The sequence below is a fragment of the Pararge aegeria genome, chromosome 23, assembly GCF_905163445.1.
Source record: "Pararge aegeria chromosome 23, ilParAegt1.1, whole genome shotgun sequence".
NCBI classification, from domain to species: Eukaryota; Metazoa; Arthropoda; class Insecta; order Lepidoptera; family Nymphalidae; genus Pararge; species Pararge aegeria.
Window position 1 is genome coordinate 490,204 of NC_053202.1, and position 16,289 is coordinate 506,492.

The 16,289-nt window shown below is 36.7% G+C and overlaps 1 protein-coding gene across 1 annotated transcript in view; it reads left to right on the plus strand.

Annotated features, from left to right (window-relative positions):
• Window positions 1–16,289, plus strand: part of LOC120634152 (complexin) — a 358,168-nt gene that overhangs the window by 118,106 nt on the left and 223,773 nt on the right. The window lies entirely within an intron of this gene.

Sequence of the window (16,289 nt, forward strand, 5' to 3'; positions counted from 1 at the left end):
TTAATTATTTTCTGAGCCAACGCACTGCGGTCTACAAAGAAGTTAATTTCCGGGTCACTTCGCACTCCGCCCTTTGCGCGCTAACTTTGGCAGGAAGTTGCCTCCAATTACAGCCCTTCGCAAGCACCAACACCCGCTTGCGACGTGTCAAAGACTCGATTGTCTTACTTTGATGTCGACTTTTTAACGGTTTTTTACAAATCCCTGAAAAAACCGCTGGTTTTACCGGGATAAAAAGTATTCAGTTGTCACCACGCCTTCTCTTCCCAATGGTGTGGTACGAGGCGACTAAGGGAATATAGCTGAGAACGGGCAGCAGCGTCCTCCCATTACTCCCAGTCCCCCCAACCCTCCCATTGGAAGAGGCCTTTAGTCCAGTGGAGGACTGTTATAGGCTATAGATGATGAGCCAACTTCACTTGAAAATTGGTTGTTATATCTGTATTTAGATTGAAACTTTATTCTCCTCGGGTATACCGAAAAATAACTCGGGTTAATCCAGGCTTGCGACTCGATCATTTCGCCATCTGTATGCTAATGGCGGGCCGTCTTTGCGGCGACGCAGACAAACGACAAATTGATTTTGCCTATTCCCTGTAGACCCTCTTGCTGTGGACCGCTCAAACGAATTCTCCGTCCACAAGTGAAGAGTAGCAAATTAAATCGATGCTTTGAAATATCAGAGGGACAATTGCCAATGAAAAAATTAAAGTATCTTTATGTACACGACTACCCAAAAAAGGAGTGTTAAAATTTTTTTTTTTTCAACATTTTTAATTCGGTGCCAAGTAAAATGTAAAATTACTAAGTTTATAGTACCTAACAAGTCATTTTCTACGTTTTACTTTTCACAGCCTTAAAAATGTTTATTATTATACATTATGTATATTATTTATAAAAATTATCCTAGTACCCATAACACAAAGCTACGCTTATTTTGGGGCTAGATGGCGACGTTTGTATTGTCGTAATATATTTAATGATTTATTAATAGGGATATTTGTTTACGCAGGGCGTGAAGGAAAGCTTCACAAGTAAGCATGAGTTCAAATTGAGTTTTAGCAAATAGTTAGTTGACAGGACGGAGAGTAACATACTTTGTATCCCAGGAAATCAAACGGTTCCCACGGGATTTGTAAGAAACCGTAATGAACGTAGGCGATATTTCAATAAAAGCTACGAGTAGGTATAACCTTTTAACGGAAAGCGCCATATTCTGATTTTCTTAAAATAAATACTTCCAGTGACCTGGTCAGCGAATATTTCATATCGAAATTCCACTTCTAAAATATGCACACGTCATACCGGGAAATAACTTTTTTGAAAACGTACTAACTTTTTCCAATATTTCAGCATCATGTTCGAAAAATCTCGTTTGCTATGGGAAAATGTGGTTTATTTTAACTGCGATACTGTTGAAGATCAGTTGGAAATACAATTTGTACTCGAAACATGTAACCGGTGAACAAGAATATACTTTAACTACTAAAGTTGAAAGTTGAAAATCATTTGCACGTATCGTGTTCCTGGTTAGTACTTCAGTCTCTAGGATCGGTAGTTAGTGGTTCAAAGTTAGTTGTTTCTACTTTTCTATTTCAGAGCAATTCACAATTTTTTTAGTTTTGGTTTTTTTGCTGACGATGAGTTGGCTCTGGATGGGTTTAGTTTATTTTTTAGTTTTTGGGAATTGAAGTGGCCTTTATGTACGTCCGTTTGTCATGAAAATGTTTGTTTTTTTACACACACAATTTACAATGAACTTGTTGATAACTTTGTTTATTGTAGTAAGCTTGCTATGCTTTAGAACTCACGGTCTTGATTTGGCTCAAAATGTTATTTTTCAAATTCACAATTTTATATCTTTAGATCTATAATCATTTTGAGTTTTATAAGGTAATAGAGGATGATAGCGATTTCGTCTGCGTAGGATTTCAGATTTCCTTTGGGATAAAACAGTTTTGCCCTTGCGCTGGTGTTGTTTCATGTAAAATCCTATGACTTTTCCTTATAAGCAAAAATTTGGCAAGTAGGTAGACTCGCCAAATTATTGCTGCAAACACGAAATCCTCAGAGCAAGCTGTTATAGTATACGAGGTGGCACTTGAAATCTATCACGGAATCGAGAGCTTCACTCTCACTTTTAAGCAATATTTATGATAACGTTACACAATATGACGGCCGATTTGCGCAGTTTGCAGCAACCCTGCTTTCCGAGCCCAAGGCCGTGGGTTCGACTCCCACAACTGGAAAATGTTTGTGTGATGAGCATGAATGTTTTTCAGTGTCTGGGTGTTTATATGTATATTCTTAGTATTTAGTTATATTATTCATTAAAATATTCATCACTCGTCTTAGTACCCATAACACAAGCTACGCTTACTTTGGGGCTAGATTGTGGTGTTTGTATTGTCGTAGTATATTTATTTATTTATTATTATTATTACAATAAAACAAAAAACTCACAGGTATTGTAAATAACTAGTTATGATGTGCGACTAGCATTATACTCCGTGGAGAACCTAGGGTATAATGTTTAGTAAATCGATGTTTTCGTAACTCCTGCATCGGCCATCACGTTATAATGATACTAAAACGGTCAGACGGTTTAACGTTGGTATTCGCCAAGGCACAGAAGTGGGTACAAGCAGCTCCTTTCAAGTTGGTTCTGAAAATTACTACTCGGTAAAAGTTAATACTGAACAATTCGTAGTGCGGCCCGATTCGAACCTAGGACCCAGTCCAGTTCCATCAGACTCGATTATCATCATGCTTGGTTATTAAACTCAAAATAAATCGTTACAAAACTCCGCAACGCAACGAACAAATATCCTTAAGTCCTGAAGATGTTTTAAAAGAGATGTTTTGAAAATCGCCATTGTCATTTTATTCGGCACTAAATCTTCATTGTAACTGCGGTAATCCTCAATTTTAATTGTAAAGGATACTTCTTTTAACGTTAGCACGGACTAACGGCCCTACTTCCGTGGGGTGAGATAAGATGAGGGACGCGGGAAGTTCTGCGGGGAAAAGGTATTGAGGCAAATAAAAGGTAAAATGAAACAGTAAAGAATTTTAAATAACAATATTTTTTATAATTTTGGAATAAAATGCACGCAACGGTGATATCGTAATGATTACCTGGCTAAGTTAACTGTGGGCTTCTGCTTAGACCGGTCTATCACGGATTTAGTTATCGCCATCGTCTCTCTACCATGTACACATTTTAAATGTAATGTATGCATCAGAAGTACCATCTATAAGCCAATTTGAATAAGCTTTTTTTAAATTTCGCTACAAGTTAGCCCTTGACTGCAATATAACCTGGAAGTGATGATGCAGTCTTAGATGTTAACGGGCTAGCACGTTAGGGGTATGGCAGTTATATGAAATCCATACCGCGAATCGGTTTCTTCGCGTCACCTTACATGAACGGTAATCGCTTTGGGGCACGTCTTTGTCGGTCGGATGGTTAATAGACCTCACTCTACTTTGACATTATTAATATTATAAGTCGATTGAATGCTTAAATGCAATCTCATTACGACCATCAGTAAAAGTTTTTAAGTGAATAGTAAGAAAAAAAAAACAAAGTATCGATCCCCGAACCTTGTAACACCAAGTCGTGTGAGTTCAACCACTAGACTAAAGAGGCAGTTTTCATATTCCAACTTAGGTGGTCGTGGCTGCTGAGATGAATTCCATGGCGTAAGGCATCGTTGGATCGCGCGGCTTCTAGCGCGAGTCTTCTCCACTTTAAGCGGTTGGTAGCATGTCGGAAGCACTCAACCACAGTTGTCTGGGTCAACGATTTCACCGTATCTGTCCAACGAGTAGGTGACCGCCCGCTCGCCTTTTTTCCTTCAACCTATCCTTGCACCACACCAATCGTTCAATAGACCTTTCGATTGAATATTCATAATTGCACCGTCGACGAAAGTCGTTGCAATTCAGTTCTAAAAGAGTTGGTACGGAATACAGACCTTTAAAAGGCAGCCAGCACCACATCTCTAGGGGCATCAATTTTCCGGCGAGGTATAAATAACGCTAATAATAAAATAATGACGGTGCATAGTCAGTACATATATGAAAATTTAATTTATGTCTATAAAGATATAACAAAATTTAAAAAGAAAATGGACTGTAGGCTACACAATATTGCAAATTCATTCAAGGGCAATTGTATATTATTTTATAACAAATTACCAAAATCTTTGAGATGTCTCTCAATAAGTTCAAAGTTTATATAAAACGTAAGCTTATAGAAAAATCCTATAATAATATTAAGGATTACTTAAACGATAAAAAAGCTTGGGTGTGCATTGCTCTAGCTTCATAGCCTAATATAAATTTACTGGAAGATGGTAATAACAAAAAAAAAAAATTACCCGGATAAGTTTGTTGTGGGCTCTTCTTAGACCAGGGCAAGTTTGGAACCCTCGTAGCTAGCGTAGCGTAGATTTAAGTTGGCGAACGAAGTTATCACTATCCCCTTACAATTATGTAAACAAATATGTATGAACGCTTCTTAAGTGCCTGAGATAGGCCTACATGAATAAAGAATTTTTGAATTTGAATTTGAATTTGCTGTGTTTTTTTTTCTAAATTTCAAAGTTAATATGAAAAAACCAAAGCGTATTATACAAACTGAACTGCAGGGATAAGGGTTTATTTCATACGAAATGTATTATATCGTCAAATTTCCGGCTGCGCCTATGTTCGTTTATACCTCTTAAAGTCAAAAGTCATAAAGGATATCCAATATCCATGAAGCTTAAGGATTTTCGTCTTTTTGCGAAAAAAGACGCGTCAATTTATTCCGAGTATTCGGTTTATGTAAATAGGAGCTATTTTCGCATCTTGTTTTGTTTGGTACTTTACCAAAAGCAACGATATACTCGACTTTATGGAGAGAAGAGATGCGTAACGTTACTCTCCTTAAAAGTATAAGGCCACTGGGTCGAAAATATATCATAAAAGATGATTTTTATTTATTTATTAGCTTTTCAAGGAAAACAAACAGTACTATTACATAAGCCAATGAAGTTTCCACAACTTAGATATCAAAGTGTGCGGACATAAGATATATAACATACTATTTTCCCAGTTTGTTAAATTTGAGGTCTAAAAGATTTTTGAGCGCTAGTTTAAACAATAACCACAAAAGCTACGACGAAATTGAAACAGAGTTGAATTTTTTGATTGACTGTACGTATTTCCAATTAGAGTATGAGGTCATCAGATTGGTACTCCAACTTGATTGAAGCACGAGAAAAAACTAAAAATTTGCAAGTTAAATAATAAATTGCCACGTCAATTGCAATTGCTGCCTCTCGTATTCAGAGCTCCATCAGTGAGTCTAAACTTGTATCATGTTCGTTTGAATTCTTCAACTACCAAATATCAGTTCGTTATTGACATGAATACCGGCTTTGGGAATAGAAATATTTGCGTTATTCGTTACTAGAAAGTACATTTTGCGTATTGCTTTTACTGTTTTATAAAGTGTTTTCCCAGGTAATTTTCTGGGTGTAATATTATGCGACTTAGGAAAAATAACATTCTGCCAAGTTTGGTGAGCAAACTCTCTTGCAGGGTATGGCCTTTAGTGTAGCAGTAGAGTGCTATAGCTATTCATGAACAATAATTTCCCCGCAGCATTTTTATCATACATTAGAAACCGTATTTTTGCACCGAATCAGAGCTCTCGGAGTGTAAGTGGCATGATGTCTTCTCGTAAGTGTGTTGCTTGATAGCTTATTGTGGTTTAACCGTAGGCGATGAGTACCGGTATGGCAAATAGGGTGGAAAGATTACATCTTCAGGTGGGCCGTATATTTAGCTGATGGCTTCATTAAATATTTATGTGGGGAAGTTTTTTGACTAACACGTAAAGTTGGTCTCACATCTGGCGGCACTGACTCCGCCTTTATAGGAAAAATCTATACCTTAGTAAAGGTCATAAAGGCTCTTGGGATGGTTTTCTTAGGTATGAAAACTTGTAAGCTACTTGCAAAAATAACGTATTGATACGTTATTTTTGCAAGTAGTTTAAGTTTCCGCAATTTCATCTACAATAATATACGTTTCGTTGTTTGTCTTCTGAGTAATGCCACGTTTTTTATAGAGGTAAGGTGACATAATGATTAAGGTTTTTATTTTCAGAAACAGTTGCATCCGGATGAAGCTGGAACCAAAAGCCAGTGTTTATACTTATATACCTGTAACCTTATATGATAAAATTAATAGATCGAAATCTTCAAAAAAACGCAATATAAAAACTTCTTATCATCATAAAAAAACAGTTTTCCCTTGAATTCTGGCATCAAAATTCAAAATTCATTTTTTCAAGTAGGCCTAATATAAGCACTTTTAAAACGAAGTCTGTCGGTTTCTTGTCACTCTACCACCGGTTCGGAAGGCAGATTCCGCATCAAAGACATGACATACAAATAAATGATGAGTAAAAAGGAAACGATCCACCAAATTAGAACTGAATAAACCATCATCAAAATCTCATGAGTGCTATCTAACGCTCAAATATTTCATAACATATCTTTTCTTTCCACCATCGTTATAATATGTTATATCAAACTTACACCAAGAGATCACACGCATTTTATTTAACTTTTTACTCATATGATCTTCAAATAATTCTTTGCCTGTTTTGTTTTTCGATTTACACTAATAATACTGTCTTAAACTTGTTTTTAAATAATTTCAGATTTTTTTAAGGGTTGAGGTCTCTTATGAGATGTAACATATAAAATTTAAAATAGTATTTTTATTAGTAGTTCCCTGCGGCTTAGCTCGAGGAAATTAAGGAACGCGGCGTACTGCCTAGTCTGTATAGTCTTCAATATACCTCATATATTAGATACCTAACGTAAAGATTTTTTCAATCATACTGGTAGTGCCAAACATACAAACCTATGATATTAAGTACAGATAAAAAGGATGGTGATGCAACTTCTTACAACATATTTAAGAAAACGACTGAGGTATGGGCTACCAATATATCTGTTCTTGCTTGGAGCTTTAATCACCCACTATTTGAAGCCTTCAAATACATAAACACTGCCAGTCTCAAATTAGCGTCCCAGGGAGCCACTACGGCTTACTTAAAATACTTTTATTTAGTATAACAAATTAATGCAAATAATGTGTGGCTTAATAGCAGGACATTTTAGTCCGTAGCGCTGGGTAGTCGCTGGCAACGTTTGAACTTTGGAAGATTGAAATAGAATTTTGTATCCATCAATCTAAGCTCATATCACTAACAAAAAATATTACCTTATTTTTAATCGTAATAAAAGTACTAGTTGGTAGTCGTATTAACTTAAACCAGCAGTGAATTAATAACTATTGAGCAGAGTAAGTTTTTCTACGACGAAACGAAACGGTAAACGTCTTTGTAAGTAGGCTCGTAACTAGCAATGACCGAAACCTATGACCTCTGACCCTATAAACTTATTTTTTTTTAACTTACTTGCATTGCTTAATGCTTTAAGCGATGCAAGTAAGTCTCCTAAGTAAGGCGTTGTACGTTTGGAGCTTTCTTTTGTTTTTGCTATTTAATAATCCCACTGCCTTCTTAAGGCCGGATCTCGGCGCCTCGATGTGTAAATTTGTAGTTCTACTTTTAGTCACTAAGAGCATAGCAATTTGTATGAAAGTCATAATTACTCTTCCAATCACTATGCCCTATTAATCTCGCTTTAATAAAACAGTTTCCAAAGTCTACTGTGCTATTGAATATCGATAATTTGATGGCAGCCGCTCCTAGACTATAATTACACGTCATATCCGACGGATACTAATGAGGCGATCGGATTCCATGTCGACGAGGCGCCGATAAAATGAAAATTATTTACTCTAATATTACTTCCTATAACTTTAGTTAAAGTTCTTATAAAACGTTCAAAAAGATGAAAAATATTAAATTAGTGAAAAGTTAAATAGTTTTAAATTATTTGCTATAAATTGATGAAGTTTCTATTAAACTGACAATTTTTTTTTTTATCCCTGACGCAAAATGAGTTAAAATTAAAATTTGTTATGCTGTAGGTGCTTATCTGTATGTCTGGTTCAAGACATTTATTGTTACATGAAGGAATTTCCACTTAAATGGAACTTACAGACTAATTTACAAAAAGAGGGTAATTATATAAAATTGAAACTTCGAGCGGACAATAAATAAATTGTGAATTGTTGTGTAAATTGTGAATTAGTGGGTAGTTTTTAAGCCGCGGCTATGTCACTGCATAGATAGCATGGATTCATCCACAACGAAGTATATTATCTGCGTCATAATGCTCCAAATTGAATTTGTATGCAGTTTTTTTCGAATTAATGTAAAATCGCGATGGTTATTAGCTTAACGATATTCAGCTTTTCTCATTTAGTGTTCGGGATTAGGTCATTTTACGTTTCTGTGGCCATATTGATCTGTGACCTGATTTGACCTTAAATGTAAACACGGCTAAAGTTCTGGTTGACATCGCGTAGCAACAAATAAATAAATATTAACACGGGGAAGTGCCATGCTTATTTCTGCCGGTAAGAAGCATTATTGCAATGCTGTAAGGCGTGAGTGCCGGTTTTGACGAGTTCCTTACATGCTAATAAAAAAAGTTCGGAAGCGACAATATTCGAACCTGCTGTAATCCTACAGTTGGTTGACGCGCTCAGGTTTAGATTGCCAGAGTCGCAGGTTCAAATCCTGTCGGTTGCGAAAGTTTATATATGCATTTTTAATTTATAACATTGATAATACCTCCAAGTTTAGGTAAATTATAAAATCACTTGCTTTAGAAAACAGGTCAGTGAAAGAAAACATCGATGCCTAAGAGTTCTTCATAACGCTCTCAAAGGCGTCTAAAATTTAACAATCCGCACTTGGCCATCGTGGTGGACGGCCTATACTCTCATTTAAAGTGGGAGAAGAAGAGCCGTGTCCTGTACTGAACCGGTAATAAATTGGTTTTAATGTAGCGTATTTTTTTGTACGTTGTACGAAACCTTCCATGTGCGAGTGAGCTACTTAGCCGGTTTTTTTCTTTAATTAAAATTCCTGTATACCTACATTCCGCGGCACGGCATACTCGTACCACGCCGCGCTCATCCTGAAGAAGTAATCCGGGCGATGCGAGAGCCACAAATATTTAAGAGGGTACGGAATTACAGTGCAGGGGTCGGCTGTAATCCCCTTATCTCCGTAATACGAATATGATTACGTTTCGCTAGATTTTCAGTTCGGGATTACGAGTATCGCTGCGAGGATATGCTAGTGGTTAACGCTCGGCCTCTCTATCGGTCGACTTAGTGCGACCCCAGGCATGCACTTGCAACTTTTCGTAATTATGTGCGTAGGAGAAAATTCTTTATGACTTTGGACGCCCAGCGGCAAAAATAAGCAGCGACTTTTGGGCAGGACGGAGGCTATGTTCCCTCTCTAAATGGGGTATTCCCGAATTCAATATCACCGTCCGGCCTAATTTTAAAGCTCCAGTTCGTCAGCATTCCTATATAAGAGATTGTACACTAAGATGTTATCTGTCGATAGTCACATAATACTAAATTTTTCTGCCATATTTATGTATATATATATCTATATATATATAAAAGAAAGTTGTTTTAGTTACAACATTTGTAACTCAAGAACGGCTGGACCAATTTTTATGATGTTTGATTTTTTGGATTTCTCTTAGAACGGAATAGGATAATAGGTATTCAAATATAACATCCATCAAAAAAAAATTATCCGCGGTACGAGTTCGCTGGGACAGCTAGTATATATATATATATATATATATATGACTAATCCAACTGAGATGGGCAGCGCTCGGTAAACTTCTGGATTTCTTTTCTTTTAAAACCTTTACGCCTCGGGAGTATCACTACGTGATGAAATAAGAAACGAGGAGATCCGAAGAAGCACCAGAGTTAAGGCGTAGCTCAATAAAACGCTATGCTGACAATAAGCGTCTGCGAGTTACACAGACGGCTATCGATTTATAAATTATCATAGGTAGACCATAAATATGCCATATTTCGGACTCATGTAGAGCATTTTTTTTATCAAAATATATTTTGTTGATGATTATTCGAAAAAGAACATAAGGCGACGCATAAGAAACTGACATTCTGGACGCATAAACTTAATGCCTAGTTCTGTCTGCATTATGCTTCATGTTTTCAGAGAAGAAGCGTATGTTTCAGCGTATAATTAACGGAACATAATGGTTTTTGAAGTAGATCAAAACTATTTTATGTAACGCAATTTAAGTTGGATAATCGATAAATAATGAGTAAAGTGTAGGTCACGTTTGCAGTTAGTCGCAGTTAGTTGGCAATTAATTGCTGAAAGTCAATTAGAGAGAATCATTATAAAGGTATTTATATTCCGCTCCAGTCTGCGAGGTGTGTCCTAAACTATACAACGTAGCGGTTTTCTAAGCGTTAATAGCTAGATAGATGTATGTGTGGAACTTACAATAAATAGAATCTGTCATCTTAATTGCCTCGTTGGTTTGATTCCTAGTTGATAAAGATTATGGAGTTTTGCCATCAGTTCAAAAGTTCAAAAACTGGTTCTGTCTAACCCCGTGCTTCGCAGAGCATGTTAAGTCTGTCCCTCTTATTATTACTATCAGGTTGGTAGGCTATTCCCTTTCCTATGCGTGAGAAGCCATATGCCTTGTTGGGAGATTTTTATACGTTGAAGGTAAATAATTAAATAAATATATTCACACATCTCTATCTAGCCCCAAAGTAAGCGTAGCTTGTGTTAAGGGTACAAATCCACTTTTCAGTTTGGGGCCGTCGAACGTATTTGTCCCGACCATTGCTTCAGCTTTATTTTCCGATGCATCGTTCCTTTATTTTACGTCGGTTCTCTTAATTTCTGATGTGAAAAATGCTATGGACAAAGCTATCTTAATCACGTAATAATAAACATCCGTCAAATTATAAACTTAATTCCATATACTCTTCAATGCCTTATTCTAATCAAGCTAATCAATGCGTGCTAGATTCACATAAATTAAATACCTGGGATCCTGTTAGATAAACCTTTTCATTTAACAATTATCACGTGTTAGAAAACTGACTGCGGTTTGTAGAAATGTTCGTGACATAGCTAATCACAAAATGTTGGAGGTTATGCACTCAGCACTCAGTCACTTTATTTTATATTATTAAATTGAAACATAGGGAAGAACCTCAAAAAGTGCGGATCGGTGGACTCCACAAACCTGTGAGAACATTATGGAGAACTCTCAGGCATGCAGGTTTCTTTATGACGTTTTCCTTCACCGTTGCAGAAAGTGATATTTTATTTGCTTTAAACGTTCCACCAAAAGTGAAGTCGAAGTCGTACCCCCACTGGGATATCACCGCTTGTGCCGTCATTTTGTACCTAATAATTATGTAGGTAGGATGGTCTCTAATGCCTACAGCACAGGGTCTTTTAAATTAAGGCTGTCCATGATTTTTGTTTGTGACATTACTAAATGTCATCACGTTGCCACAATGTTCTAGAGCTGTACGGCATCACTTAGCCATACAAGACTTTTGGGTTACATTATACACGTCGATCTGTGGCTTCGTGATAGAATAAAGAACACACAAACAGTTTCGCATTTTTAATCCATGCTTATGTACGGGAGCTATGGTGATACGCTCGACCGTAACAATAGGAAGATCTTCCTCCGAGCGGGTGATCATGCTCGGGGACCGAGGTCCGAACATTCATTTTTGGAAGTAGCGCCATCTAGTTATGTAATGTGGAGACCGCCACACTTATATTAAAAATAAGAAGTTTGTTCATTGCCTATGTTCGTGCCAACCGTTGAACTCTTCTTCTAATTTGGCATACATGAAACTTGCAACCTAGAAATTGACATAAGATAATATTTATCCCGGAAAACTTATTGGTAAAAGTTACCCGCGGGATTGAAAAAGTAGCATTTGTTACCTACGCACGGCTGGACCGCTTATCTCTTAATATCCAAAATACACGCGTTCGAAGTCGCGGGCAGTAGCTAGTATTTCATACGTTTAGCCAATGTAAGAAGTAGTATTACAGTTTTAATAATCGTGCTAAAACGAAAAGAAAATACTTTTCTCATGAAAACCATTAATTATAGATTATTAAGTGTCATGCAACTTAACTCCTAAGTTACTCGTACTAACAAACTTTTCTGTGTTCCAGGTAAAGTTCCTACTACTTCGAGTTCAGTGAGACCGAATTTCGTTTAAAACTGAAGGTAGTTTTAAACAAACCGCGTCTTGGTAATTTGGGTTGATTAAATTTCAATTGCTGGCGAAAATTACTTCTTAGTTAATGTTTAAAGGATTTTAAATGGATTTCGTTTATAATCAAGATACACGATAGTGTGCCAGCCGAGTTCTAGGCATGAATAAGGAACTGATGACGCAGTTATCGTGAGTAGAACCATTTAGAGCCACTTCTGCCTTCTTGTTTAGTTTATTTCCGGCTTTCATACAGGCAATGCTGCCAGCAACTTAGGCACTACACCTCGCTGCGGTGGTTTCGAAGATGTTTTAGATTTTATTTAGTTTCATTTGAGTGCATAGGTTGTTATACTAAAATTATTTTAAGTTTTCATTCATTAGAAATTCTAAGAATGTAGGAACAAGGATAGGCGGTATGACATCATGAGATAATAAATAAATAAATATACGACGACAATACACACATCGCCATCTAGCCCCAGAGTATAACTTGTGTTATGAGTCCTACTGGGATGACTGATGAATATTTTTATGGATACAGTTAAATATTTATAATATAAAAAGTCACTGTAAAACATTCATGTTCATCACACAAACATTTTCCAGTTGTGGGAATCGAATCCAGGGCTATGGACTCAGAAAGCAGGGTCGCTGTCCACTGCGTCAATAGTAGTAGCGTGGTTTACTTGAATTGGTTTACACAAGAAGTTGGCCCTTGACTGCAATCTCACCTGGTGATAAGTGATGTTGCAGACCAAGATGGTAAGGCTAACCTGTTGGGTGTATGTCAGTTATGCCATGCCTATTATCGCTTTCCATTGGCATCGTACTGGAACGTTAAATCGCTAAAAACGCTCGCCCTTTAGAAATAACGATAGCGGTAGAACTTACCCGGACGACTTCTATCCCAAAAACATCCACTATTTGTCATAATGAACCAATTTTTGTAATGAAGCTTTTCACCCACTTGGAAAGCTTGTGGATACAAATATTGGCCGAGATATGTCCAAGTGTACATTCATTAATTTCCTTCGTGTGTGGGCAAACATTTGCCAAATTGCGTCCAACGTGAGTTCCAACAATAAAGCTTCGCACACAACTAATAAGATTTTGTCGTGACAGGGTTTTTTCATTATTTTCTTTATTTGAGTGTTAAAGAAAATGGGAGGAGATGTCTTGTGCATTGTTGTTTATGGCTATTGTACGTTAACTTAAACCTGTGTCCGAGCGATGCGGGGTCTTTGTTGTTGGAGCGAGTTTATTTGGATGGATTTACCGACTTTTCCACTCTTATCCACTAAGGCCCTATTAAATCTGAGTATACGAGCTCTATAGAAGCACATAGTTCACAAAGGTAGTCATTTTTTTCAAAAATATTAATTACTAGCTATTGCCCGCGACTTCGTCTGCGTTTGATTTTGTTTTTTGATGTGGCACTCAATTTAGTTGTAGTTCTAAAAAATATATAGTATACATAGCTAAGCCTTAAATGAGGAGTTTGCTGCTGTCCGCTGAGGAGTGCTGACCTCTATCTCCAACCACATTCATCAGATCTATACAAAGTTTTGGGCAAAATTAAACACATATTATAACCTCTACTGTACAAAAATAATTATTTAAATCGGTTATAATTTGTCGGAGTTATGGTGTAAAATCGTCAAAAACATTCATTCCCTCTCCCAAAAGAACCGATCTTAATTTCGGGATAAAAGGTATCCTATATTACTTCTTACACTTCCAAGAATATATGTACAAATTTTTATGAGGATCGGTTAAGTAGTTTTTGCGTGAAAGTGTAACAAACAAACTTACATTGACATTTATAATATTAGTAGGGAGTAGGGATTGCTTCAAAAAGGTTCATACATTAATTTATTTATCTCGAGATGTCTCGAGGTGGTATGATAAAGTTAGAAGTCAAAGATTTTAAACTAAGATTTACGTGGTTAATCAACATTTCCTAAATATAGTTCAACGGGGACATACAACGCTAATATTTTTGGATTTATTGATCACACGTCGTCACGACGGGACTCAAAAACGGGACAAATCCAAAAATATTATCGAGGTATGTACCTCTTGAGCTATATTTAAGAAATGTTAGAAGTAAAAGTCTACAATATCTTTATTCAAGTATGGGAATGACAATGACCATGATCATGATGATCAACATGAGAAATGTGTACGGTAGTGAGATGATGGCGATTACCATATTCGTAAACTTAAAACTAAAGCTACGAGGGTTCCCAACGCGCCCTGTTCTAAGAAGAAGCCCACAACAAATTTAGCTGGGTATACTTTTTTATGGTAGCGTTGATATCTCAGTTGTTAGGACTTCGGCTTCACTTTCAGGGGACCGAGTTCAAATCCCAGAACGTAACTCTAACTTTTCTAAGTTATGTGCGTTTAAAGTAATTAAAATATCACTTGCTTCAACGGTGAAGGAAAACATCGTGAGCAAACCTGAGAGTTCTCCATAATGTTCAAAGGCATGTGGAGTCCATCAATCCGCACTGTGCCAGCGTGATGAACAACGACCTAAACTCTTCTCAGTGTCGGAGGAGACCCGAGCCCTGTAGTGGGCCGGCGATGAGTTGATATGATGATGATGATACTAACATTAGTACAAATGGGAGTGTGTCTGTTTGTTTATTTGTTTGTTACCTTAACAACTGCACTGATCGCCATAAAAATTTGCCCATATAGCTTGCATTCTGAAGATGGACTTATCATACTTTTTGACCTGATAAAATGAACGGTTCCCGTGGGATATTTTGAAAAATTGGTGATAATTCAGAAGAAGTTCTGAGCATCAGATATTTAATCATAATTTTACTTTACAAAAACAATTACTAGGCAAATTTAAAATTTAAATAACAGAGTAGAGTTATATAATAACAGAAAGGAAGGAGAGTAACATAGGCTAATTTTTGTACCAGGAAAACAAACGGTATTTGTCAAAAACCATAATAAACGCGGACAACAGCTAGTCAATAAATATATTTTAAAAAAGCTTTAACCCGCCAACGAAGTCACGAGGCATCCGGTCGTAAGTAAGTAAGAGAATCTGCGAGTTTGATATAGTGGAAGCAGAACAATTCCTGCATCTCACAACTCGGCTGAGCAAAATAACTGTAAATCAATGATGGCGGCGCGCTTGATTACATTGTCGGAGATATCTCTTAGCGGATGAGAGCGCGGACAACTTCGGCTGCGGTACAAGTGGGACGGTTGTGGCGGAATACCTTTTATAATGTAATCCAATATTGACGGTTGTTTTGATTGAGATTGTCACTGTTCTGGATATGAAAATCTTACATATCAAACAAGGAGCCAATGATGCGTGCACCAAGGGCATCCTCAATGTTACAGCAGATAAATGTGACTTGTATTGTTGCGCTTTGAGTGAATTCACAATTATCGCAATGCGTGTTGTTTGTTACGGGAATAGCATAGTATATAACAGTAAAAGAATATTAACTACTACTACTAGCGAATTAGGTTAAATTATATGATAATGTTAAAATTAATAAAACATTTTGTTGACACATAAGCTTGCGAAATTTAAACATTAATTTTTATTATCGACCTTATAACTAAGTATATAAAATAATGTACTGAAGTTTATATAAGACAATAAGCATCATCATACCAACCCATTACCGGCACACTACAGGGCACGGGTCTCCAACCATAACGATAAAGGTAAAAGCTTAGTCTGACACAGTCTAGTGCGGATTGTTGTACTATATACCATAATATATCATTTACCCCAATTATCAATTATTTACCCTTTATTTAAAAGACCTGTCCTGTTCTGGGCTTCATGTTTCGTTTGCTATTGTCTGTCCATCACTGTCTGTTGGGGGCCGACAAAGTCATCGGTTCTCTGATCTATGTGCTCTGCCCCTTGCCAATTTAGCTTTGCGACTCGTTTAGCTTTCTCGGTATATCTACTATAACTGATTTGGTCAAGCAGAGATGTTTTGTTTTTTATGATTTATTAATTTTTGGTTATTGTTATTATTTGAGCT